Source organism: Eleutherodactylus coqui, chromosome 10 (genome assembly GCF_035609145.1).
Source record: "Eleutherodactylus coqui strain aEleCoq1 chromosome 10, aEleCoq1.hap1, whole genome shotgun sequence".
Classification (NCBI taxonomy): domain Eukaryota; kingdom Metazoa; phylum Chordata; class Amphibia; order Anura; family Eleutherodactylidae; genus Eleutherodactylus; species Eleutherodactylus coqui.
The window spans coordinates 124913381-124941207 of NC_089846.1; positions in this window are offsets into that span (position 1 = coordinate 124913381).

The window sequence follows — 27827 nt, forward strand, 5'->3', positions numbered from 1 at the left end:
GCAGGCGGGGATTTTAAATCCCCAGCTGCTGATATCTCAGCAGCGCTACAGAATCGGGGACAGCTCCAGAAGTCGCCGCTGAGCTCCGGCAGCTCAAGGAAGGTGAGTATGCTTTTTAAAATTTTTTTACACTACTTTCATTGGATTTTCATGGAAGGGCTTATGTTTAAAGCCCTTCCCTGAAATCCAATGACGGGGATGCCGGCAGCAGGATTCTCTACCACAGCATGTGTGACAGCTGCGGTACAGAATTGAAGAATTCCTCTGCTGCATTTGTCACAGATGTGTCAGATGTAGCAGCAGGGAGTTCTTCTAACTAGAATGTGGCAGATGTATCCTTCATCTCCATGGGGATCACGACAGCGGCAGAGAGGTAACTATTTTTTTTTTCTTTTTTTTACACTAAAATGATTGTTTTTCAGGGAAGGGCTTATATGTAAAGCTCTTCTCTGAAAAACAATGAAGGGGTGCCGGCAGAGCGTTGTTTTCAATGGAGCCGCCGGCAGCAGCCACGGTTCCATTGAAAACAATGCGTGCATTCCCAATGGTGCACGCATGTCCTATCTTTGCAGGCACGCACCTGCAAAGTACGGACATGTGCACACACCATAGGGAATGCAGTGTTGTAAATACAAGCGTGTTTTTGTGCGTGCATATGCACAAAAACACGCTCGTGTGAAGCCACCCTAATGCACAGTGTGCATCAAGTAGTAAACTCTTAGGACTCCCACCCACTTGCGTTAGCGAGTTGCATTTTTTTAGCACTGCGATAGAGCGCTAAAACTTTGTAGTTTGAAATGAATGAGTTGTAATGTGGCTATGCACATTTGCGTTTTTTTCTCGCAGTGCAGTTGCTTTTTTTATCGCTTGTGACTGCCCTATATTAGTGCGATGTCCTATTTTTTTCTCATCCATGCAAGTCTATGGTTGCCGTAAAAACGCATCACACATCGCAGAATCGCATGCGCGACTGCGATGCGATGCTTTGCTCTATAATTAAGTTTAAAGTGTCAAAAACGCTGCGATAAAAAAACGCATGACAGTCACAATACATAAAGCTTTGCGATGCGAGTTTAGTGGGGGGAAAATCGCAGCACAATCGCACAAAAATCGCAAGTTGGCAACTGTGATATCACAGCGGTTTTAAAAACACACTATCGCCCTCGCAAGTGGGTGGAAGCCCTTAGACTATTTTTAGATTATCTGGGGCCGGAGTCAGAATATGATAAAGTTAGAAGAAAAAAATTATGTGCTCTGGGACTAAGAGTGATTTCAAGACCTATATGGTCTAATGGTTAAATAATCTTACTTTATTAAATGTTCTAATGCAACGCGTTTTGGTGCACCTCTACGCCATTCTCAAGCCTAAAAAGGAGTATTAACAAACACATTTATATAGGTAACTTACAATCAAAAGTTCCCACTTTGGACGCCGAGATGGTCATCGGGATGTCACCACAATGGGCAAGGCTGTCGTCTTTGTGTGTGACGTTAGTCACATGATCAGTTTACATGGAAGCGCTATGTGCGTTCCTTTCTCCCTTAATCGTTTATAAATTTCATTGTGCCCGTAGTCAGGGTCACATGATTAGTTCGCGTGGAGCGCTGTAAATGTCTCCATTCTTCTTTATAAAAGAGATTGTGAGCTTCTAATCTCCAAGACGTCTCTCCTGAACCTGGATAGAGGACCGAGGGTGATACTGACACGTGAACTTGAGCACTAGGCACCGGTGGGATTCCATGGTAGGAGTCCCACCGTGTACCAGGTGAGTGGCCTTTTATCTATATTTAACAAACACTACGGGGCGCTGGCATATGTCTATATACTTTTCTTAAGTCAGAATAGTGAGTAATGATGTCTGTACATTATTAAATAGGTATACCAGAATTAACAGCGCCAGTGTGAGTCACGTACCAAAGCAGTTACAAAGTGGAAAGTATCTCAAAACAACTTTGGTAAGTATACCTAGGATATATGAGTAGTGACTCAAGAGAAATCTACAGAGACTATGCCATACACTTGGAGACTACAAATCTTCTTCTGATTTAAAATATACACTCATTGACAAAAAGTGCTCCAAAAAGGAGTTATTGAAATCCAATGAAAATGTATATGTGTGAATCTAATGATTACATACATGTAGGCTGCCAAAGCTGGCAGATCAGCTAGTCCCATAACAGCTTGATTGGAAAAAAAATCTGCTGACTGAGCATGCTAAAGAAGTGTGGCAACCGGGTGGAGGCATTCCTGGGAAACCCTTGCTATATATGGGTGAGCATTATGCTGTTGAAAAATGCCTGTTGTAAACCCTGCCATGAGAAGCAACACGTGGCCGCAGGATTTCTGGCACTGAGCTGCTAGTGTCCCTCGATCATTACTTAGGGTGACCAACTGTCATATGTGATGGCTCCCTAGATCATCACACCAGCACTTGCGCCAGTGTGTAGCTGTACAGTAAAGGAAAGGCCTCCATACTCAACCATTGTTGGCGTCCAAACAGAACCTGGAATCGTCACTTAAGATGATACTGTTGCATTCTATAGGAGTCCAGGTTTTTTATTCCTGACACTGCTGCAAATGAAAATGGAAGTGTTGGGATGTTAATGGCAGGTCATATAATGGACAATGTGACACCAAATTTCCTTCTGGTAAGCACCAGGAAATGATCCAGGCAAAGACTAGGTTATATCGTGAAGGTGTCACCTATGTCTAGATAGTGAAAAACAAAACTGTTAGATCTGCTTGTGCTTGTCAGCGGATCTACTGGTAGCCTTCTTGGGCCATCCGGAGCCGGTTTATCATGTGTGTGCCCTCATGTAACCACTTTTCCCAACACTTTAAATTTCTTAAAACATCCATCCTTCTTTTATTTCAAAGATGCACCCCTTCTTAAAGTCTGCTAACTGGGCAAAATGTTTTTGAGTGTGTTGTAAAGGCATTCCCAGAAGTCAACGATCTCTCAACAAGAGGTACACTACTCAAAAGGAGCCTTTGAGAACCTTTTTACAGGGCAACAGGGGAAGCACTTTCTCTAGTGGTATGACCCAGTATCTAATCAGATTAAGGTTTCTTTCTCACAAGCGTATATATGTATGCACTACTATCTGATGCATTGGACTCAAATGCATCATATCACATGGCCGTATTCCCGTGGTGCGAAAATGCCCGGCTGGGCCAATATAGCGCCGAGCACTCTTACGCCGGCCCGCTAAGATAGTCCTGGAATTATCTTTTCGGCCGGAATACGTCGGCCACTGCATAGGCTCCTATGGGAGCCATTGACAGCGGCCGAAGAAGGGAGGTGGAGGGGAGTTTAGCAGCATGACTGCTAAACTCCCTCACTCTTCTATTCTCCTTTCTCCTCCACTCTGGCTTTTTGCAATGGGAGGGGGTGGGATGGGGCTGGAGCTAAGCTCTGCCCCTGCCCACACCGTCCCATTGCTGTCTGCGGACAAGGGATGGGAGCTTAGTACCGCCCCCTGTCCTGCCCCCTACCATTGCACACAGCCAGATGGGAGGAGAGAGGAGGTGAGCCGGCAATGGGGAGGGGAGACCCAACGGCATTGCAGGCTTAGTGTATATGCACAAAGGCCAATACCATCTGAACTGGCACACAAACATTAGATTTGTTCACCCGTTCACACGTTTTTATGCCAGCGGGCACACGTTACAAACACCGGTGGCCATGTGAAAGAGCTTTAATCATTCACTTATCTGTCTGAGGGATGACTGCATGCTGAGTTCCGCAGCAATCTGACATTTCTATCTGGGTGCATTATTTACTTATTTTTTTGCAATGCGTGTATATTTATTGTGTATTGCAGTACCAGTTCCATCCCTGCAATTATTACTAAATTATCTACATTAAAGGGGTTGTCCCGAGGCAGCAAGTGGGTCTATACACTTCTGCATGGCCATAATAATGCACTTTGTAATGTACATTGTGCATTAATTATGAGCCATACAGAAGTTATAAAAAGTTTTATACTTACCTGCTCCGTTGCTGGCGTCCTCGTCTCCATGGTGCCGACTAATTTTCGCCCTCCGATGGCCAAATTAGCCGCGCTTGCGCAGTCCGGGTCTTCTCCTCTTCTCTATGGGGCTCCGTGTAGCTCCGTGTAGCTCCGCCCCGTCACGTGCCGATTCCAGCCAATCAGGAGGCTGGAATCGGCAATGGACCGCACAGAAGCCCTGCGGTCCATGAAGACAGAGGATCCCGGCGGCCATCTTCAGCAGGTGAGTATGAAGACGCCGGACCGCCGGGATTCAGGTAAGCGCTGTGCGGGTGGTTTTTTTAACCCCTGCATCGGGGTTGTCTCGCGCCGAACGGGGGGGGGGTTTAAAAAAAAAAAAACCCGTTTCGGCGCGGGACATCTCCTTTAAAGAAACAACTGATTGCAACCACTGCCTTAATGTTATTGCCGCTCGCCCACCTGCATTGTACAGCTATTGTAAATTTGTATTAATACAATATCCAATTAGAAGAAAAGACATGACTAAAAACTTTCTAAAATGAAACATTTGTTTATTGGTTATTTTTCATTTTTGAAATAATATACTGCAGCTCTTTTAATTGCATAGTGTTAGATTAGAATCACGGGACTATTGCCTGTTGTTTTATCATATTACCCCAGGTTGTACAGCAAAACAAAATGTGTCTGGATAATTTATATTATAAAGAAGGCTTCATTGCATTTTAATTATGATGTACTTTTCAAACATATTGCTTTCTGGTGAATTCACATCACTGAAGTGCTAAGGATCTCATTACACTTGACCTCATTAAAAATTTAAAAATTAGACATGACTAACTGAAGACAAGTAGAGAAGATAATTTTCCCAACTGGGTGTGAAGAATATGTATCTTTTTATGAGGGAGAATGAGAAAACAGATGAGAACATTTGTATTTTCTTGAATAAATGTATTCTGTAGTATCTACAGCTTAACGCTAACGAAATACCTACATACAAAGGAAACTCTATGCAGATTTAACAAGTTTGCCCCAAGGTGTGCAACTGCTATTACTTTTTCATTAATGTAATATGGGGTATAAAGTATCTGATTAGACATTTTAAATTTAAAAGGTGGCTCCACTTACGAATTACAGTTCATCAACTACCCAATGTTTAAAACTGACATCAAGAGATACTTCGGAGGAGGCAGGATGGGTCAAAACCATCCCACCATGCCTCCCAAGGAGCTTCTTCTGCTATCAGTTTTGAACTCTGAATAGGATACAGGCATGCTTCATAAGTGGAGGTGCACTGTGTTATACTCATTTATAGCATATGCATTGGCCTATAAATACAAGGGGCATTTATGAAAGATTTCCTCTGATCCACTTCCTGTGGACTGGGAGCAACGCAACTTTGCACAGTTATTAGTCCTTCTCTACATAGGTGCCACATAGGGACAACCTTTTCCCGTCTCTTTATGCAACTGTAAACACCTTGCTTGTAGAAGTCAACAGGTTGCTCCCAAAAGCCATGCTATGACGTCGGAAATCAGAGTCTCATCATTTAGAAAATGCTTGCCCTTCAAAAATGACTTAAAGGGGTTGTCTCGCGGCAGCAAGTGGGGTTATACACTTTTGTATGGCCATATTAATGCACTTTGTAATGTACATCGTGCATTAAATATGAGCCATACAGAAGTTATTCACTTACCCACTCCGTTGCTGGCGTCCCCGTCTCCATGGCTCCGTCTAATTTCAGCATCTAATCGCCCGATTAGACGCGCTTGCGCAAAAGGGTCTTCTCCCTTCTGGTCGGTCCGGACACGAGCGGCGTTCTGGCTCCGCCCCCCTCTACGCGTTATTGCGTAGCTCCGCCCCATCACGTGTGCCGATTCCAGCCAATCAGGAGGTTGGAATCGGCAATGGACCGCACAGAACCCACGGTGCACCATGGGAGAAGACCCGCGGTGCATCGTGGGTGAAGTAAGTAAAATTTTTTTTTTAAATTTCAACACATCCCTTGGGTTTGTCCTGCGCTGAACGGGGGCCTAGGCAAAAAAAACCCCGTTTCGGCGCGAGACAACCCCTTTAATTGTTGGAAAGAGATGGAAGTCTGATGGTCGAGTGAATAAGGGGAATACGGTAGAATTTCATACCCACAGCAGTGTGCTTCCATCTGGGCAACATATGAATTGTGAACTGGGACATTGTCTTGCACAAGGCGAACACCTTTGGTCAGCATGCCACGTCGTTTGGTTTTGATAGCCTCCCGCAATTTCTGCCTCAGTGAAGCTTACCGTAGTATGTCCCAGTAATCGTGGTACCCTTTGTTGGGAAATCCATCAAGACTACTCCGTTCAGGTCCCAAATGACTATGAGCTTGACCTTTCCTGCAGAAGGTTCGGCATGTGACTTCTTTGGAGGTGGTGAGCCCAGATGCTTCCATTACATTGACTGGACTTTAGTCTCCGGATCATAGTGATGGATCCAGCTTTCATCCTGTGTGATCAGCCTCTTGAAAAAGTTCTTCTGGCTTCCATGGCACATTGTCAAAGAGCCTGAGAGCATTCAAATTGTTCCAGCTTCTGGAAAGGTGTTAGCACCTGGGGAATGAGTGGAGACCTTATGCATATGAAGATGGTCTTGGATGAGCAGCCAATCACGGGCAGCTCTTGCTGAATAAATGACAGGCAAGAGCTGCCTGTGATTGGCTGAACGCCTCAGCCAATTACAAGCAGCTCTTTCAGCAGGCGGGGATTTTAAATTCTTGCCTGCTCAAAGAACTGCATTGCAGAGCCAGGAACAGTGCAGAGAGGACACGGCTGAGTCCCGGCAGCTGAAGGAAGGTGAGTATGGTTCTTTTTTTGTTTTTTTTACACTACTTTTCCTTGTTTCTCGGGGAAGGGCTTATATTTAAAGCCATTCCCTGAAAAACAATTACGGGGGCCGGTAGCTAGATCCCCTTCCGCAGCTGTCATCTGTGACAACTGCGGTAGGGAATTCTTTATTCCCCGTGGGGATAAAGAAAACATCTGCAGCATGAGGCAGATGTGTTGTTCATCTCCGCGGGGGACATGTCAGCGGCGGACAGGTAAGTATACATTTTTTTTACACTAAAATGGTTGTTTTTCAGGGAAGGGCTTATATTTAAAGCTCTTCCCTGAAATACAGTTAAGGGATGTATCTGTGCTATACAGTAGTTGATGGCCACCAAGTATGTAAAGGAACACTGTCCCAGAAGGAGATATAATTTCATTGTTGTGTACACATATGTTGAGTGTGTACATTCCTTATGTTTTCAAGTAAGTAGAGTATAATAAGAGTAAGAGGTGTTTGGGGCTCCTTCTAGCCATGTACACCCTAGCCTTATTGCTTTTTTACAGTTGCCATGCAATGCCCTCTACAACCTCAACACTTAAAATTAGAGAGGCTGAATTGGGAGAGTTAGGAATGTCATTGATTGTTGTTCCTATCCAGTGCTGATGCCCACTCTTTGCCCCACCATCACAGAGCTGAGCCAAAGTTGGCTATTTATATTCATGGGGTGTGATGTTTCGACCTTGACAGCAATCTTTTGTGAGGTAAAGACATTTCCAAAATCAATCTGGATCTCAAGGAGCCCCTTTAAGGCAATTTTCACATGGGGTAGATTTGCAGCAGATTTTCTATGCATACCCTCTGCATGAAAAATATGCAGCACTTATATTGGCAGCCAAGCGGGTGAGATTTTTTAAAACCTTATCCACATGCCATGGAAAACATCCACACATACGCCGTGCAGAAACTGTGGCGAATGTAAATCTGCAGTATATCAATTTTATCACAGTTTCCACTGCAGAATTCACCTCTTCTCAATAAGGGGTGAATCAAACTCCAAAATCTGTGTTAGGGCTCCTTTCCACTGGCGATAGCGATATCGCTGCGAGAAAATCGCAATGTTAAAATCCCAACGCTGCAAAATCGCAAGCTTAAGGCCTCTTTCGCACAAGCATCATTTTAATGTAGAGTATGTGCATCAAAAAATTGCATCTAAAAGAACTGATAGTTTTTTATGAACACTTTTCCGACTCTCCTAGAAATCGAGCATCAATAGGGACAATTTTTGACGCTCAGATTTCTCTCCATCTTTTCCAGACTTGTCCTATCTTTTGACAGCACAACGCTGGAGGCTCCATAGACTCCTTCATCCCCACGGAGATGGCTTTCGGTGTTCTTGCAGCCGAGGGATTCCAGGGCTGCGGTATCAGTGCACTTGAAGATGCCGCAGCCAGCTAGGTAAAATCACCTAAGGCCTATTTCAAAAGAGCGTAATTTAAGCGCTCCATTAGTCACGCAAAAAAATTGCAGGAAATGGAGCGCTAATTTGTGTGAACGTAAAATAGCCACGACCAAGTTGTGCCACATCCCCGAATTCCCTCTGCCATCAGAACACTGAAAGGCATCCCCACAGGGATGAAAGGAGTCCCCCTCCACCGGGATAAAGGGAATCTCCCACTGTGGGGATGAAGGGAAACCTCTGCCGTGGGGATGAAGGGAATCCCCGCAGCAGGGCATTCCCTTCATCCCCGTGGCAAAGGACTCCCTTTATTCCCATGGTAGGGGACTCCCTTCATCCCCGTTAAACTCCTTCCCTTTGCCGGCCGGCTTGCATAGTCTCTCATAGGAGTCAATGGAGCCACCGGCGTTGTGCCATCAAAAGACAGAGAGAAATCTCTGTCCTATCTTTTGACAGAGAGAAATCTCAATATCAATAAAATTGCACGTATTGCCCAATTTTGTAGCCGCGTCAAAAAATTGTTTGTCCGAAAGAAGAGGAAACCATGGGTTCTTTTAGATGTAATTTTTTGATGCACCCACTCTGCGTCAAAATGATGCTCATGTGAAAGAGGCCCAAAACTTCCATGAACCAATTTTACCAGTAATAAAACTGTAAAGATTTAATAGTAATTGAGAAAATGTGGATTATGATCTTTAATTTCCAGCACATTTCAATTAATCTTGGGAAGAGAGGGTCAAATATTTTGAGCAAATACGTTTTTGACCTGCTAATTTCTCAGGTTTCAGTGTATACAAGTTCATTTTCAGCTCAGTTTCATACATACAAATGCACTTCTTGTTCATGGATTAGGCTTAACCATATTTTTTACATGCTACAATACAATAATTGAAAAAGCAATAAAATGGAAAAGAAATGACATCTCATTATTATACAGAGTGCACTGAAGATTTTAATTTAAAATGTGCTGTGGCTGGTACTTGAATGCAAGTAATAATCAGACTGTAATTATGTACAGCGCTTTGCCTTATTTTGTACAAACCAATCAGGAAAAAGGTACAAAGAATGATTGCGCTACACATTTGAGTGATACACACATAGTTCAACTATTATGCCCTAATTATTTTTTTTTTTTGTAGACCTGATTAACTAAATCACAATTCAAAAATATACACAAAATGAGAAGTCTGTTAATATTACTCCTTTCCGACATCCACCATTTATGAATGACAAAAGTCAAAAGGGGTGGCATGAAGCAGAATCAACTTCAGAGGCCACTTAATACAAAGTGAATGAAGGCCATTTTATACAGCTGTTAAGGTCCCTTGTCTACGGCCGAGGTGGAATATCGCCAGCGATATTCCGCCATGTGGGAGGAGGGGGGAGAGCTGACAGGTCTGTAATAGATAGGCTCACCATGGAGAATCACGGCAATCTCAGCATGCCGCAATTTAAATCCTGTGGGCAGAGAATCGCTATGATTCTCTGCTCATGGACGCCGGTGATGCGATTTCCATAGCAACCATGTGAAAAGCCTTGCAAAGCGTGATCCGCGGGCGACAAATCTACGCCCATGGACAGGCAGCCTAACTGCCTTCAGCATCCAGGACTACAGATAACTTTTATCCTGGAACCTTAACCAATAAATGCTGTGGTTGCTATAGCCAAGAGGACCCAATGAAGGCCCACTGGGCTGCCATATTAGTATTCCCTGCCAGGTAGAGTTTAAGAACTTTTCACACAGGATGAGATTATCTGCAACAGTGTTCCGGAATATTCCAGCATAATATTCAGCATCAAAATCTCCACAGCTACTGGGTGGATTTTGATGCAGAATTGAAAATAGCAGAATCTTGCCAGCAATTCCAATCTGCAGTTAGCTATGAGTATTTTGTAACAACATATTCTGCAGTGCTCTTGCTCAATACTTCATCCCATGTGAAAGGTTCCTTCCTTAATAGAATGCAACATTGACACAATACAGTGCAATACAGAGATATTGCAACTAGAGATGAGCGAACGTACTCGTCCGAGCTTGATGCTCGGGCGAATATTAGGGTGTTCGGGATGTTCGTTATTCGTAACGAACACCACACGATGTTCGGATGTTCGGGTTACTTTAACTTTCTTCCCTGAGAAATCATTTCTATATGCGCTCAATGGGGCCGGCGGCAGCAGCGCCAACCCCATTGAGAACATATAGAAGACAAATCCTTCTTCTCTGCCACAGCTGTAACAGCTGTGACAGAGAAGAACGATGTTTGCCCATTGAATTCAATGGAACCGGCAATACAGCCGACTCCACTGAATGCAATGGGCTGCCGGCGATCGCGGGATGAATTGTCGGAAAGGGGTTAAATATATAAGCCCTTTCCTGCAATTCATCCAGAAATGTGTAAAAATAAAAAATATATATATACTCACCTGGTGCCGACAGACGGAGTTCAGCGCGGCAGGCTGCAGTTCTCCTGAACTGCTCTGAACAGCTGTGAGTAGTATTCAGCAGCCGGGGATTTAAAATCCCCGCCTGCTGAATAAGATGCCTCTGAATGGTCACAGCCTGACCAATCAGAGGCCAGCCCTCACTCACACCCATTCATGAATTCATGAATGGGTGAGTGAGGGCTGCCTCTGATTGGCTCAGGGGCAGCTCTCCTGTTACAGCTGTGGCAGAGGAGAACTTGCTGTGTCGTTCCCATCATTTTCTTGAATTGCCAAGATTTTCACACATGAAAACCTTAGCGAGCATCGGCGAAATACAAAAATGTTCCGGTCGCCCATTGACTTCAATGGGGTTCGTTATTCGAAACGAACACCCGAACATCGCGGGAAGTTCGTTTCGAATAACGCGAACTCGAACATTTTGGTGTTCGCTCATCTTTAATTGCAACACATTATACAAGAGTTTAAGCGATCACATACTCAGGAGCACTAGTGTGACTTAAAGAAAAGTTTAATAATAAATCTAAAAATACAAAAGTAAAAATAAAAAAAAAACCCTTATGCCACTTGTCGCATAAAAAATATAAACAATGAAAAAATAAGTGTAATTGGCATTGCTGCATCCCTAAGGGCTCAGTCACATGGGCGTTTTAACTTGCAAATTTTTGTGCACATAACGCATGCATGGTCTGTCTCCACACAAGCTGCTGCAGTTAAATACAGCTCTCAGTGACAATTGCTGAGCTTTGTCATCAACTGCGATGGCAGGTTTATAGCAGGTCACAGGCTGCTGCAGCCTGTTAATCAAACTGCTAACGTCCACTTGTCTGTGAGTATGTATGTGTGTGGGTGAGTCTTATGCTCCACCCCTGGTGATCTCATAACCCCACCCCCTGGTGACATAATTGAAAGTCCTACAACATATATAAAACACAGAGTCTGACCAATAGAAAAACAACACCGTTAGGGCTCTTGAAAAGGGGAGGGAAAAAAAAAGCAAAATGAAAGTGCAACTAACCCATTATTATTTCAGACACAACTCAGCAGTCCTGACAGAGAAGACTAACCTACCTCCACTACAGAGATCCAGTGGGCTAAAGGACCTGCGGTGACATCACAGCTGTGGGAGGAGCCAAGCTATGTTTGTCTTGTGTGGTAATCAAGCAGCTGTGTGTGTGATGTGTGGGGATTATAATGCATATACCATGTAGCAGAGCTATTTGTTCTATAATTTCCTACAATTTAGCAGTCCTGACTGAACACACTGGCCTACCACCACAGAGATCCGGTGGGCTGAAGCACCTGTGGTGATGTCACTGTTGTGGGAGGAGCCAAGCTGTGTTTGTCTTGTGTGGTAATCAAGCAGCTGTGTGTGTGATGTGTGGGGATTATAATGCATATACCATGTAGCAGAGCTACTTGTTCTATAATTTCCTACAATTTAGCAGTCCTGACAGAACACACTGGCCTACCACCACAGAGATCCGGTGGGCTGAAGCACCTGTGGTGATGTCACTGTTGTGGGAGGAGCCAAGCTGTGTTTGTTTTGTGTGGTAATCAAGCTACTGTGTGTGTGATGTGCCACCAGAAACACTGGTACTATAATGTCCTAATAATCTCAGACATCCCCTTTAATATGTTTTATTTACCACTTATCACATGCTGTAAAAACAAATTGCAAAAAACTATTGTGGAATTCTATTTTTTATATTTCACCCCAAGTATTTTTTTTACAAGTTTATCAATACATTTAAGGGCCCTTTCACACGGGTGCTGCGATTTTCGCCCGGCTGAATTGTGGCCAAAAATCACATTAACGAGAGGCAGCCGCGACCAAGTCACAGCTGCATCTCACATTTACTTGCCAATTCAGACAGCCGGATGCAAAGTGTATATGCCGCAGCCCGGAATGCCGTCTGCTAAACTCTCTCCCCCTCTCTGCCCATTGCTGTCTGCCAGCAAGGGGAGGGGGCGGGACGGGGCAAGAGCTTAGCAAAGCTAGCTGTGCTAAACTCCCTCCTGTCCCTCCCCAGCCTATTGTAGCTGCCAGCAAGGGGAGTACTTAAGCAATGCGAGCCTCTGATAAACTTCCTCCCTCTTCACTTTTTTAGTGGTTGTCATAGGCTCCCATAGGAGTCTATGGGAACGGCCAGGCAAATCCTGGCAAAATATAAGACAAGACCTATCTTTTCCGGCCGGCATAAGAGCGGACGTATGGAATGCACTTCATATGCTCTGTCTTTTCTGGCTGGTCGATTTTTTTTTCCATTTTGCAAATGAATTGGAATCCAATGCTTCAGATGGTCGCGATTTTTGGCCGGCATTTTATCACAGCAAAATCGATAAAACGCTTGTGTGAATAAAGCCTAAATTGCACTAAATGGTGCCATTAAAAATATTGTCACACACAAAATCAAGCCTTCATATTACTTTGGTGGAAAAAATAAAAGTTATGGGTCTTAAAAATGACCGTATCATGTATTTTCAGGGTACACTGTGCTGTACATCAGGATACGCAAGCGCAAATCATTGTACAATAAGCACATGAGCGACCTTGCAAGATTTCAGTCTTGATAAAAAAAAATCCACAACTTCGATGCTGTCCTAAGTACATCAGGTTGATGGAGCTGTTGTTGCAACGTGATTACTGACTACAAGCAGAGGTAATGTGTAATATGCTCTTGGAGCCATGTATCATCCCCAGCCTCTTGCTTACTCTTGAGCGTTGTAAAAGCATGTGTGGTTAGAGAAAATTAGTGTCTGTCACAGAATATATGTAAGATATCCCTGAGGAGATATTTGTGCAGCACTTTCTCACAGAAATCACAGCTTGTACAGTCATGTCAGTGTGAGATAGGGAGGGGAAAGGGGAGAAAGCCACAAAGGCTATAAAAACGAATGCCCACTGAGCTTTAAACGTGCAACTTTTCAAGGAGTTGAAACATTAAGTCCATACAAACAAACATCCAAGGATCACACTTCCTGTATGTGTGTTGAGCCTTACTGTACTGTATCTCCTGAAGTGAAATGATTGGTAAAATGGATATACTAGGGTCATGTAACATAAAATCCTTTCACACTCCGATAACAGAAATGCAAATTTTTGAAGTGCTTCAAACACTATAAAGGGTGCATTCACGCGAGTGTGTGCGTACATAGGTGTGCACAAAACCGCGCACCAATGTACATGCACAAACACAGGTCCATGCAGAATTCCTTTCAATGGGGCCACGATTGCTAACGGCGTCCCCACTGAAAGCAATGGTCTGCCAGCAACTCCTGCAGTGATTTTCAGGGAAGGGCTTTAAATATAGGCCCATCCCTGAAAACCATTCCTATTGGTGTAAAAAATTAAAAAAATAAATACTCACCTCTCCACTGCTGCCATGGCTCAGGCGTGTCTAGCAGCTTGGGTCCCATCACTGTAATGACGTTTTTTTCAACAGTCAGGGATTTAAAACCCACTCAGCCAATCACAGGCAGCGCTCAGCAATTCATTGAATGACAGCTAAGTGCTGCCTAGGAATGATTTTCAGAGAAGGGCTTATATTTAAAGCACTTCCCTGAAAATCACTGCAGGGGTTGTCGGCATCCTATTGCTTTCTTTGAGGCCGACGGCGAACCTCTGCAACAGCTGTCACAGTGTTCAGTAATGAGGGGCTTCCCGCGGAGATGAAGAAATCCTCTGCCACAGCTGTCTCAGCTGTGCCAGGGGATTCTTTACTTCCTGCAGGGAATATTGAAACGCACCACGGACCTACGGTGCATGCATGTCCTATGTTTTCCAGGTATGTGCATTTGCATGCCTGTAAAACATGGACATGTGAACACACCATAGGGAACCAATGGTTCTAATAGACGCATGGTTTTGTGTGCACCTATGTACGCACACGCTCGTCTGAAAGCACCCTAAGTCATTAAAGACTATAGATACCTTTAGGTGACACTATTTTTTCTCTTAGAGTACATAACTTTTGAGAATACATTTTTGGTGTGTGTGGCTGAGGAATGCTATATTTTCTTCTTTGGGAGAACACCTAGGCAGTGAGTGAGGAGACTCAAAAGGCCATTCATGCTTCTATGGGTAATATGCAAATAAGGGAGATGGAATAATACTTCCAAAGGGCCACCTATTGGAAGGCAGCATTCCTTCAAGCCAAAGTTAGACTCTTGCTGACGTTAGACGTGACTTAGCTTTGCCCCTTCCATTGCAAACAGCGGCAAAGGGTGGAGAAGCTGCGAAACTCCCTCCCACCTCCCTTCTGCAGCTGTCATTGGCTCCCACAGGTGTCAATGCAGCTGCCGATGTAACAGGACCCAACAGGGCACTTTTACGCTGTAGAGATACGCCCCTTTGCACTGATGCATTGTAAACCAATGCATCAGAGGGGCGGCGTATATCAGCCGATATACGCCCATGTGAATAAGCCCTTACAGTGCAAAAACATTCTGCTACCATATGACTTTTGCGCTTACGCTTGTTACGCCCTTAAGAATCCTGGCCTCAGTTAGTCTAGCACTGATGAACAGGCCTTGTTTGAAGTCACGCAGAGCCATGATTATTTCATTCTGAGGCCTCTTTCACATGAATGATGCGTTTTCATGCAGGTCGTATTGCGTCAAAAAATTGCAGAAATGCTGCATTACCGCAATCTAATTCCAAAAGGAATTGCTGCTTTCTCTTCCATTCACACAGCCGCATCACATGGAAGCGACGCTGCAACCACAGTCGACAGAATGGCTCTATTTAGCTTAAATAGCTAAATAGAACCAGCTGTCTTCTTCAACGAGCGCCGGACCCAGGTAAACCCCCTCCCTCTCCCTTTTTTTTTAAGCTCCCATAGTTATCTATGGAAGCACCCTGCGATTTTCGTCAAAAGATAGATCCTGGCGATTTTCAGTCGCAATTTTTTCTAAAAAAATTTAAAAAACCGCCCAGATAAATGAATGCATTTGAATCCAATGCTTTACGATTTTCTGGAATTGTGGCTAATAGCTGCAAGAAAATGCTTGTCTGAATGGGGCCTAAAGTGGATCCCCATTGAGACTGATCCCTATATTGTCTGTGTAGGATAAGGTCTACATTTCTGAAGAATGCACCTTTAAATCTACGGTGACTGAAATTCTGTAACTGAATACAATTATTTTCAATGGCACAAAATTCAAATCTATTTTGAATGCGTAATGTCTCCATAAACATGTCACAAAGTGCCACCAGGGATGCCTACTTAAAAAAAAAAGAGCAAAGCATGAAAACAACCAATTCCACAGTGAATGTGAGGTGTTCTCTATAACTGATGTGACAATAATCTGAGTGTGATTTGCTCTTAGTTCCCAGTTTGTTTTTTCGCTGTTGTTGTCATGCATTTGATTACATTTATCATTCACATTTGTTGTCATTTGCATGGTGTGACATCCCCTGGTATTTCATGGAAATGAAAGTCTTTAAGCTTTGCTGTTTTACCTCTTGTAATTTTATGATTGGAATGCTTCTTAACATGCTAGCTTTATTTTCCACAGTCTTATCAAGGACAATTCCTATTTCATTTTTTTTCTTTGTACTCATAACAAAATGAGCAACAGCAAAATCCCACTCTAGTAAAAAACCAATGTGGCCGGGGGTACAGGGATTTTTACGCATTTCATTATTTGCTGACTTCTTTTTATTTTCAGAAGAACCCATTATTGAAAATGGCTCCTGTTGTCATGTAGTTTGGGAATGTCATTTGTTCATGAAAGGACATGTATTGTTAATAGAGATGAGCGAGTACCAAAATGCTCGGGTGCTCGATACTCGGGACGAAATTTTCGCGATGCTCGTGGGTTCGTTTCGGGTAACGAACCCCATTGAAGTCAATGGGAGACCCGAGCATTTTTGTATATCGCCGATGCTCGCTAAGGTTTCCATTTGTGAAAATCTGGGCAATTCAAGAAAGTGATGGGAACGACACAGCAACGGATAGGGCAGGCGAGGGGCTACATGTTGGGCTGCATCTCAAGTTCCCAGGTCCCACTATTAAGCCACAATAGCGGCAAGAGTGCCCCCCCCTCCCAACAACTTTTACTTCTGAAAAGCCCTCATTAGCATGGCATACCTTAGCTAAGCACCACACTACCTCCAACAAAGCACAATCACTGCCTGCATGACACTCCGCTGCCACTTCTCCTGGGTTACATGCTGCCCAACCCCCCCCCACACACACACACGACACAGTGTCCACAGCGCACACCAAAGTGTCCCTGCGCAGAATTCAGCTGCCCTCATGCCACACCACCCTCATGTCTATTTATAAGTGCGTCTGCCATGAGGAGGAACCGCAGGCACACACTGCAGAGGGTTGGCACGGCTAGGCAGCGACCCTCTTTAAAAGGGGCGGGGCGATAGCCCACAATGCTGTACAGAAGCAATGAGAAATATAATCCTGTGCCACCGCCATCAGGAGCTGCACACGTGGGCATAGCAATGGGGAACCTATGTGCCACACACTATTCATTCTGTCAAGGTGTCTGCATGCCCCAGTCAGACCGCGGTTTTTTATAAATAGTCACAGGCAGGTACAACTCCGCAATGGGAATTCCGTGTGCACCCACAGCATGGGTGGCTCCCTGGAACCCACCGGCTGTACATAAATGTATCCCATTGCAGTGCCCTGGACAGCAGAGCTAACGTCAGATTAAATGCAGGTGGGCTTCGGCCCACACTGCATGCCCCAACCTGACCAGGGTTTTTAATTCATAGACACAGGCAGGTACAACTCCCTATTGTGAAGTTCCTGTGGACCGACAGCATGGGTGGGTGCCAGGAAGCCACCGGCGGTACATAAATATATCCCATTGCATTGCCCATCACAGCTGAGGTAATGTCATGTTTAATGCAGGTGGGCTTCGGCCCACACTGCATGCCCCAGTCAGACTGGGGTTCTTTAGAAGTGGACACATGCAGTTACAACTCCGTGTGGACCGACAGCATGGGTGGCTCCCTGGAACCCACCGACGGTACATAAATATATCCCATTGCAGTGCCCAACACAGCTGAGGTAATGTCATGTTTAATGCAGGTGGGCTTCGGCCCACACTGCATGCCCCAGTCAGACTGGGGTTCTTTAGAAGTGGACACATGCAGTTACAACTCCGTGTGGAACGACAGCATGGGTGGGTGCCAGGAAGCCACCAGCGGTACATAAAAATATCCCATTGCAGTGCCCAGCACAGCTGATGTAACGTCAGCTTTAATGCAGGTGGGCAAAAAATTAATTGGATTACACTGTAGGCGAGGGCCCCAAAAAATTGGTGTACCAACAGTACTAATGTACGTCAGAAAAATTGCCCATGCCCAACCAAGAGGGCAGGTGAAACCCATTAATCGCTTTGGTTAATGTGGCTTAATTTGTAACTAGGCCTGGAGGCAGCCCAGTTAAAATAAAAATTGGTTCAGGTGCAAGTTTCAACGCTTTAATGAGCATTGAAACGTATAAAAATTGTTTACAAAAATTATATGACTGAGCCTTGTGGGCCTATGAAAAATTGCCCGTTCGGCGTGATTACGTCAGGTTTCAGGAGGAGGAGCAGGAGGAGGAGGATGAATATTATGCACAGATTGATGAAGCTAAAATGTCCCCGTTTTTGATGGTGATAGAGAACAATGCTTCCATCCGCGGCTGCAGCCTACGTATTGTTTAGGTATCGCTGCTGTCCACTGGTGGAGAAGAGAAGTCTGGGGAAATCCTGGCTTTGTTCATCTTGATGAGTGTAAGCCTGTCGGCACTGTCGGTTGACAGGCGGGTACGCTTATCTGTGATGATTCCCCCAGCCGCACTAAACACCCTCTCTGACAAGATGCTAGCCGCAGGACAAGCAAACACCTCCAGGGCATACAGCGCGAGTTCAGGCCACGTGTCCAGCTTTGACACCCAGTAGTTGTAGGGGGCAGAGGCGTCACAGAGGACGGTCGTGCGATCGGCTACGTACTCCCTCACCATCCTTTTACAGTGCTCCCGCCGACTCAGCCTTGACTGGGGAGCGGTGACACAGTCTTGCTGGGGAGCCAGAAAGCTGTCAAAGGCCTTAGAGAGTGTTCTCCTGCCTGTGCTGTACATGCTGCCTGATCTCCGCGCCTCCCCTGCTACCTGGCCCTCGGAACTGCGCCTTCTGCCACTAGCGCTGTCGGATGGGAATTTTACCATCAGCTTGTCCGCCAGGGTCTTGTGGTATAGCATCACTCTCGAACCCCTTTCCTCTTCGGGTATGAGAGTGGAAAGGTTCTCCTTATACCGTAGGTCGAGCAGTGTGTACACCCAGTAATCCATAGTGGCCAGAATGCGTGTAAAGCGAGGGTCACGAGAAAGGCATCCTAACATAAAGTCAGCCATGTGTGCCAGGGTACCTGTATGCAACACATGGCTGTCTTCACTAGGAAGATCACTTTCAGGATCCTCCTCCTCCTCCTCCTCAGGCCATACACACTGAAAGGATGACAGGCAAGCAGCATGGGTACCCTCAGCAGTGGGCCAAGCTGTCTCTTCCCCCTTCTCCTCATCCTCCTCATGCTCCTCCTCCTCCTCCTCCTCAACACGCTGAGATATAGACAGGAGGGTGCTCTGACTATCCAGCGACATACTGTCTTCCCCCGCCTCTGTTTCCGAGCGCAAAGCGTCTGCCTTTATGCTTTGCAGGGAACTTCTCAAGAGGCATAGCAGAGGAATGGTGACGCTAATGATTGCAGCATCGCCGCTCACCATCTGGGTAGACTCCTCAAAATTTCCAAGGACCTGGCAGATGTCTGCCAACCAGGCCCACTCTTCTGTAAAGAATTTAGGAGGCTGACTCCCACTGCGCCGCCCATGTTGGAGTTGGTATTCCACTATAGCTCTACGCTGCTCATAGAGCCTGGCCAACATGTGGAGCGTAGAGTTCCACCGTGTGGGAACGTCGCACAGCAGTCGGTGCACTGGCAGATGAAACCGATGTTGCAGGGTGCGCAGGGTGGCAGCGTCCGTGTGGGACTTGCGGAAATGTGCGCAGAGCCGGCGCACCTTTCCGAGCAGGTCTGACAAGCGTGGGTTGCTTTTCAGAAAGCGCTAAACCACCAAATTAAAGACATGGGCCAGGTATGGCACGTGCGTGAGGCTGCCGAGCTGCAGAGCCGCCACCAGGTTACGGCCGTTGTCACACACGACCATGCCCGGTTGGAGGCTCAGCGGCGCAAGCCAGCGGTCGGTCTGCTCTGTCAGACCCTGCAGCAGTTTGTGGGCGGTGTGCCTCTTCTCTCCTAAGCTGAGTAGTTTCAGCATGGCCTGCTGACGCTTGCCCACCGCTGTGCTACCGTGCCGCGCGACACCGACTGCTGGCGACGTGCTGCTGCTGACACATCTTGATTGCGAGACAGAGGTTGCGTAGGAGGAGGAGGGTGGTTTAGTGGAGGAAGCATACACCGCTGCAGATACCAGCACCGAGCTGGGGCCCGCAATTCTGGGGGTGGGTAGGACGTGAGCGGTCCCAGGCTCTGACTCTGTCCCAGCCTCCACTAAATTCACCCAATGTGCCGTCAGGGTGATATAGTGGCCCTGCCTGCCTGTGCTTGTCCACGTGTCCATTGTTAAGTGGACCTTGGCAGTAACTGCGTTGGTGAGGGCGCGTACAATGTTGCCGGAGACGTGGTCGGTCAGGGCTGGGACGGCACATCGGGAAAAGTAGTGGTGACTGGGAACTGAGTAGCGCGGGGCCGCCGCCACCATCATACCTTTGAAAGCCTCCGTTTCCACAACCCTATACGGCAGCATCTCCAGGCTGATAAATTTGGCTATCTGCACGTTTAACGCTTGAGCATGCGGGTGCGTGGCGGCGTACTTGCGCTTGCACTCCAACACTTGCGCTAGCGTAGGCTGGACGGTGCGCTGAGAGACATTGGTGGATGGGGCCAAGGACAGCGGAGATGAGGGTGTGGGTGCAGGCCAGGAGACGGTAGTGCCTGTGTCCTGAGAGGGGGGTTGGATCTCAGTGGCAGGTTGGGGCACAGGGGGAGAGGCAGCGGTGCAAACCGGAGGCGGTGACCGGCCTTCGTCCCACCTTGTGGGGTGCTTGGCCATCATATGTCTGCGCATGCTGGTGGTGGTGAGGCTGGTGGTGGTGGCTCCCGGCTGATCTTGGCGCGACAAAGGTTGCACACCACTGTTCGTCGGTCGTCTGCACTCTCAGTGAAAAACTGCCAGACCTTTGAGCACCTCGGCCTCTGCAGGGTGGCATGGCGCAAGGGGGCGCTTTGGGAAACAGTTGGTGGATTATTCGGTCTGGCCCTGCCTCTACCCCTGGCCACTGCACTGCCTCTTCCAACCTGCCCTGCAGCTGCACTTGCCTCCCCCTCTGAAGACCTGTCCTCAGTAGGCATAGCAAACCAGGTGGGGTCAGTCACCTCATCGTCCTGCTGCTCTTCCTCCGAATCCTCTGTGCGCTCCTCCCTCGGACTTACTCCAATTACTACTACCTGAGTGATAGACAACTGTGTCTCATCATCATCGTCCTCCTCACCCACTGAAAGCTCTTGAGACAGTTGCCGGAAGTCCCCAGCCTCATCCCCCGGACCCCGGGAACTTTCCAAAGGTTGGGCATCGGTCACGACAAACTCCTCCAGTGGGAGAGGATTCGGAACCATTGCTGCCCATTCTGGGCAGGGGCCTGAGAACAGTTCCTGAGAGTCTGCCTGCTCCTCAGAATGTGTCATTGTAATGGAGTGAGGAGGCTGGGAGGAAGGAGGAGCAGCAGCCAGAGGATTCAGAGTTGCAGCAGTGGACGGCGCAGAACTCTGGGTGGTCGATAGATTGCTGGATGCACTTTCTGCCATCCACGACAGGACCTGCTCACACTGCTCATTTTCTAATAAAGGTCTACCGCGTGGACCCATTAATTATGAGACGAATGTGGGGACGCCAGAAACGTGCCTCTCTCCTAATCCCGCAGCAGTCGGCTGCGATACACCTGGATCAGGAGCTCGGCCTGTGCCCACACCCTGACTTGGGCCTCCGCGTCGCCCGCGTCCACGTCCTCTAGGCCTACCCCTACCCCTCAGCATGCTGTATTACCAGTAGTGCAGAAACAGAATGCTGTAATTAAATGTGCCGCTTATTGGCCTGTGGTTGGAGGCTGACTTCGCTTACGGAAGGCACAGCAGAGGCAGGAAAGAATTTTGCGCAAGCCTGCTGTAACAATTAGCTGGCTGCGTATGAATTAGGACAACTACCCCCAGCAGAGACGCAGTACACTGAGGACGGTCACAGGCAGCCCAAATAGATTTTTTTTCCCAGATTTTTTTGGAAAAGCCCACTGCCTATATAGACTGTATATGTCTTTCACTGTCCCTGCCTCAGCACCACTACTGGCCCTGGACTATGTAAAATTACTGCAGGCTGTTTCACTCTTGACAGGATGACAGCGGTGATGTAAGAGGCAACGCAGAGCCAGGAAAGAATTTTGCGCAAGCCTGCTGTAACACTTAGCTGGCTGCGTATGAATTAGGACAACTACCCCAAGCAGAGATGCAGTACAGTCAGGACGGTCACAGGCAGCCCAAATAGATTTTTTTTCCCCAAATTTTTTTGGAAAAGCCCACTGCCTATATAGACTGTATATGTCTTTCACTGTCCCTGCCTCACCACCACTACTGGCCCTGGACTATGTAAAATTACTGCAGGACGCAATGCTCTGCACGGCCGAAATACAAAAAAAAAAAGTGCAACACTGCAAAAAGCAGCCTCAGCAGTACTGCACACTGTCAGATGTGGCCCTAAGAAGGACCGTTGGGGTTCTTGAAGCCTAAAATCAATCCTAACACTCTACCTATAGCAGCTCCGGCATCAGCAGCACTGTCCCTGATCTCTGTCAGAATGCATCTGTGGCGAGCCGCGGGAGGGGCCGATTTATATACTCGGGTGACACCTGATCTCGCCAGCCACTCACTGCAGGGGGGTGGTATAGGGCTTGAACGTCGCAGGGGGAAGTTGTAATGCCTTACCTGTCTTTCTATTGGCCAGAAAAGCGCGCTAACGTCTCAGAGATGAAAGTGAAAGTAACTCGAACATCGCGTGGTACTCGCCTCTAGTAACGAGCATCTCGAACACGCTAATACTCGAACAAGTATCAAGCTCGGACGAGTACGTTTGCTCATCTCTAATTGTTAACTAGTAGGATGTTGTGATCACTCAAAATTGACATAGACTAAATGTACAGGAAAACAGATTGACATTTTTTGCGTTATGACAACTTGGAATTTAACTCTTTCCAATCCACTCTCTGACGTCTGAAGACATTATGATTTAAGGCTGTACAGCTCCGATGTTGGAAGACGTCCGTCAGGTTTCTCTTACTGTATATTGCCAGCCTCTCTGCTGTCGGAGCCTATCCAATGTGTCACCTCATGCAGTACTGGCTTTAGCCAGCATATATCGCCGTTGTATAAGGCGAGAAAAAGAGTAAGCCCCCTAGGAAAACCAGGATAGAAATTGGATTGGAAAGGGTTAATGCGTCACAATAACTTAGCTATGAGTTTCTACACAGTTGCTACATTTATACTTCATTGGTGGGATGTAGTTCTTAGACAATGCTGTATATGTTCGATGTATGCCTTTGTTAACTGTATGGACACAGCTAATCAAAATTGGGTGTTACAAAGTCAAGCCGAGCCACGTGTTTGCGTTTTTGCCACAGAAGTTCTGTTGCTGCGATGGTTACTTTTGGTGTTGTATGCCTGATATTCCTCATGGTCCCCTGTCATTGCAGAGGATTCTTTGGGTGTCATATGTTGAAAATCCCTTTTTTGAGTGGCACAGAGTGTTAAGGACGCAGAAATGCAATACTAAGCTCTCGCTCATGACCTGAAGGTCATGGGTTCTATCCCCGGTGGTTCATCTAGAAGGCTCAAGGCTGACTCAGCCTTCCATCCTTCTGACGTCAATAAAATGAGTACCCAGCTTGGTGGGGGGTAAAAGATGACTGTTGAAGGCAATTGCCAAAAAACACAGTTATGGCTTGCACCAGGGGACTTTACCTTTACCTAAATATTTTATGTTTTTCCTGCCAAACCTAGCCGACTGGGAAAACTGTGGTTTTTTTTTACAACAGCACTGACTTGTGTCTGAAATTGAGGGTTGTGCAAATGAAGTAAATTCGGCTGAGCTTTAACTAATATATTACAGATGATCCACATTAAAGATACTAAATAGGAGTACGAAATTAACCCCTTCCTGGCCACCTCACGTAGAGTAAATATATGGCAGCTAGCAGTGTGCCAGTTTGCAGAGCTGCCATATATTTATGGTTCCGCTTCCAGCAGCAATTGCAGGCTCCCTGCCTCTTCAAAGCTACTTCTATGGCTCTGGTCCAAGTGCCAACATCAGGAACTAATTGGTTCAGGTCTTGATAATGGTATCTGGATCAGAAGCTGTTAATTACAGCTCTTAGGAACACAAGAATGACAAGTTCCTGCTGTGAAGAGTCAGGGATGTGGTCCCTCTGCATACATACTGGCTTGCAGTCAAGCAGAGAGAACACAATGTGCATCTTATCACTATGGCTTTATTCACACGAGTGTATATACGCAGTTATTTCCCCAAATAAATATGCCGGGCCAGCAGAATGAATGCATTGAATCCAATATATTCTTTCTGATGGCCGGCGTATTTTTATGCGAGTAAATAGCTGCATATTTACGCTTGTGTGATTAAGGGCTCCTTCACACAAGCGCTATGATTTTCGCAGCAGCATCACAGCCAAAAATCGCAAGAACAAGAGGTAGCTGTGGCCAAGTTGCGGCTGCATCTCCCGTTTTTACATCTGTTAAGACTGCCAGGCTGTGGTGTGTATACACCGCAGCGCAGAATACTGTCAGCTGGAAGGAGAGAGTTCAGCTTTGCTAAATGCCCCTTGCCGGCTGCTGGAAAGGGGAGGGTGTGGGACGGGGCGGGAACTTAGCAGAGCTAGTGTGCTAAACTCGCTCCCTGGCCTATGGGAGCTACTGGCTAGAGGAAGGAGAAGGACTATAGCAACACGAGCTGCTGCTAAACTCTCTCCCACCTCCCTTTTCTGGCAGCATTTTTAGGCTCCCATAAGAGTTTATGGGACCGGCCGGTGTATTCCGACAAAAAATAGGTCAAGAATAGAGATGAGCGAGCATACTCGTCCGAGCTTGATGCTCGTTCGAGTATTAGGGTGCTCGAGATGCTCGTTACTCGAGACGAGCACCACGCGGTACTCATCTTGATTAAATGAGCACTGACCATTGAATTCAATGGAGCCGGCAATACAGCCGCCTCCATTGAAAGCAATGGGCTGCCGGCGAGCGCGGGATGAATTTTCGGGAAGGGCTTAAAAATATAAGCCCTTCCCTGAAATTCATCCAGAAATGTGTAAAAACAAAAAAATATATATATATATATTTAAAATCCCCGCCTGCTGAATGAGCTGCCCCCGATTGGTCACAGCCTGACCAATCAGAGGCAGCTCTCACTCACACCCATTCATGAATTCATGAATGGGTGAGTGAGTGCTGCCTCTAATTGGCTCAGCACAGTGACCAATCAGAGGCAGCTCTCACTCACACCCATTCATGAATTCATGAATGACAGCTGAGAGCTGCCCCTGATTGGTCCCTGTGCTGAGCCAATCAGAGGCAGCACTCACTCACCCATTCATGAATTCATGAATGGGTGTGAATGAGAGTTGCCTCTGATTGGTCAGGCTGTGACCAATCGGGGGCAGCTCATTCAGCAGGCGGGGATTTTAAATCCCCGGCTGCTGAATACTACTCACAGCAGTTCAGGAGAACTACCGCCGGCCGTGGCTGAACTCCGTCTGCCGGGCCTGGGTGAGTATATATTTGTTTTTTTGTTTTTACACATTTTAGGATGATTTTCAAGTAAGAGCTTATATTTTTAAGCCCTTCCCGAAAATTCATCCGCTGGCAGCCCATTGCTTTCAATGGAGCCGGCTGTATTGCCGGCTCCATTGAATTCAATGGGCTAACATCGTTCTTCTCTGCCACAGCTGTTACAGCTGTGGCAGAAGAGAATGATCTTTATTCTGACGGTGTGGGGGAGGGGTCTCACTCTTGCCGCTATTGTGGCTGAATAGTGGGACCTGGGAACCTGAAATGCAGCCCAGCATGTTGCCCCTCGCCTGCCCTATCCGTTTCTGTGTGGTTTCCAGCACTTTCTTGGGTTTTGCAGATTTTCACCAATGAAAACCTTAGCGAGCATCGGCGATATACAAAAATGCTCGAGTCGCCCATTGACTTCAATGGGGTTCGTTACTCGAAACGAACTCTCGAGCATCACTGAAAGTTCGACTCGAGTAACGAGCACTCGAGCATTTTGGTGCTCACTCATCTCTAGTCAAGAACTATCTTTTATGCCAGTTGGAATGCGCTCTGTATGTGCCATCTTTTCAGGCCGGACGGTTTTACGCAACAAAAAATCTCCAATCTGAACAAATGCATTAGAATCCAATCCTTCAGATGGTTGCGATTTTCAGCCTATGCCTGTGAATACAGGTCACAGTTAATTGTGGTCTAAAGGACTTTTGCATACGTGTTTGCGTTCATGCATTAATAGGCCACCGTCAAGCAGAATGCATGTTACAAAAATTATTAAATGATCATTTAAAATACTTTCTGTAATTGGATGATCATCTAGAGGCTGCAGCTCAAGTTAAGGCCTCATTCGCACGAGCGTGTTCGCACAGCTAAGTTACAAGTGCAACAAAGTTGCCACTATTGGAACCCATGGATTCCTATGGAAACATTCAGATGAATAAATTTAAAGCGCGTAAAAAAATTGCACCTAAAAATAACAGACTTGCGTGACTCAAATCCTGCAACTGAAATTCCCAGCTGTGTGAAGAGATAGGACCTGACCTATGTTTGATGCATGCTGCACAGGAGTTTGCATAGACTCCCATGGGAGCTGGAAAAAGGGAGGGAAGGGAGTTTAGCTGCGTCCAACGCTTGAAAAAGAAGACAGGTGTCTGTAGATTGTACATGAAAATAACACATAATGAGCTATTTAACGTAATTGCCTATTTCAATGAATGGGACCATGGTTGTGGATATTTTGGCGCATGTAAGAGCTCTTTCACGCATCTTAAAAGAACGGCTAACTGCGCACCAAAATGCGTGAATGGATGAATTCTGTGTGCACAAGTCCTGAGCTTAATTAGCGCTCCAATCACCCATTCACATGATTGGGAGCAGTGTGATGCAGAAAAACAGTGCTGCTGTTCAGGAGTTTGGGGATGAAAGAGAGAGATCGCGGCGGCATCCCCAAAGTCCCGAACGGCAAGTTCTAAATGTCCCAATATAAGCTCCTATTAGTACCGCGGGACTAGCGAGGCCTCCCCTATAGCAGGGAGAGAGAGAGGGCAGGTGATAGCTGTGATAGCCACAGCAGGGGATTGCTTGGATGTGAAACTCCCCGCCTACTGAAAGGGCTGCCTCTGATTGGCTGAGCACTGTGACCAATCAGAGGCAGCTCTCAGCTATTGAATGATAGCTGAGAGCTGCCTGTGATTGGTCCCTGCACTCAGCTAATCAGAGGCAGCACTCATCCATTAATGAATTCAATGAGAGAACATCGCGCTCCTCTGCCACAGGTGTCACAACTGTGCCAGAGGTTCGCGATCTTCACTATATGTTCTCAATGGGGTCGTCGCTGCTGCCGCTGGCCCCGTTGGGAAAAAGATGAAACCCCTGGATGTGACGGCATCCAGGGTTTTCACAATCAAAAATGCCAATGCCACAGTTACCTGCGATTTCAAAAATGGTGTCTTATCATTTTCACCGCAGACATTTTTCCGCATGTTAAATTCGCACATGTGACCGCTGCCATTGAAAAGCATTGGTTCTATTCAGTGCGATCTTTTTTAATTGCTGAAAAATGCCTGTTAAAACGCCAGAGTGACTGAGCCCTTATACTTGTTTAGTTTTTTTATGTCAATAATTTTTTTTAAAGGTTTACATTAATAGGATTACAGTAACATAACAATCAACCTTCAATTTTAGTGCACATGTTAAAATCTGATTTATTGGTTGAAAACACAAAATCATATAAATAAAAAAAAAAAAAAAGATAACGAGTGCCGTAGTAAATAAATATAAAATAACCAACCGGAT